Source organism: Lampris incognitus, chromosome 6 (assembly GCF_029633865.1).
Source record: "Lampris incognitus isolate fLamInc1 chromosome 6, fLamInc1.hap2, whole genome shotgun sequence".
Classification (NCBI taxonomy): domain Eukaryota; kingdom Metazoa; phylum Chordata; class Actinopteri; order Lampriformes; family Lampridae; genus Lampris; species Lampris incognitus.
Genome location: NC_079216.1, coordinates 59,042,010 through 59,043,006, shown reverse-complemented (window position 1 = coordinate 59,043,006; position 997 = coordinate 59,042,010). Strand labels below are relative to the sequence as shown.

Sequence of the window (997 nt, the reverse complement as noted above, 5' to 3'; positions counted from 1 at the left end):
GTAGTTCACCTTCCTCATGAATATATTACAGCGCAATGGAAATTTCAAGTTAGAGGATAGTGAATAGAGCTATATCAGTTTTTTCTTCTTTTTTTTTTGATGAAGCTAATCCTAATGATATTATAATATTACATGCAAGTGTGTTTGCCTTTGTTACATAGTCTGCAATAGTTTGTTTCAAACAGGTCCTCCATGTGTTTCATACAGAACTTGAGTTTGTTATATATTGTGAAATGTGTCTCCAACGTCATTGACCGGGAGGCACTGATACCACGTAAGAAGGCATTTCTCTTTTTGAGGGTGTATAAACTTGTGTATATATATATATATTCAGCATATTTTAATACCGCTTAGTCAATTGTTTGCGATGGATCGCCATACAGTATACCAATTTTGTGTAATTTAATCAGAAGGGTTTCAGTTGTGCAGGTTATTGTATGCCAGTAATTATCAGAAGGGCATATTGGGCAAGGGGATGGTAGTTTACAGTGTGCATGGCCCCCTTCACACCTGACATCAACATGTGTCTCTCCATCTGGGCTGTGACTTAGCTGGATCACATGATCATATGTCTGTGACGTCCACACTGAGATAGGACTGCGCTGTCCTGCACAAAATGCACATCACCCCATGCAGCGGCATCGTAGTGGGGGGGGGGGCTACCAGGGCCCAGAAGGGGGGGGGGGCTCAGGAAGCCTGGAATTAAAAGTTTGTTTTGGTTTGCAAATTTTTATTTCTAACTAATTAGTGTCATAACTTCAGTTAAAATTGGCTCAATATTGGTTGAGGGACTTAAAGAAAATAGTGGAGGCTCTCTGAGGCCCCGCTCACCCCTTACAGAAGGTGCAAAATGGTTTAGTCCTCCCCTCACGAGCATCTCTCAATGCAGCTCATCTAGTCCTGTCGCGAGTGACTGCTGACACAAGCACACGCACAGAGTCATGTCTTTCTCAAAGAAAGCAAAACTTGGGTTCCAGAAAAGAAAAGAAAAAAGGAA

The 997-nt window shown here is 41.7% G+C and overlaps 1 protein-coding gene across 1 annotated transcript in view; it reads left to right on the top strand.

The window, feature by feature from the left end:
- The window catches only part of LOC130114331 (CD81 antigen-like), a 16,426-nt gene extending 15,793 nt beyond the window's left edge, over positions 1-633 (top strand). Inside the window, exon 8 of the mRNA XM_056282183.1 lies at positions 1-633. This exon is cut by the window's left edge and continues 133 nt beyond it. The gene's annotated coding sequence lies outside the window, so the exon portion shown is untranslated.
- The last annotated feature ends 364 nt before the right edge of the window (positions 634-997 follow it).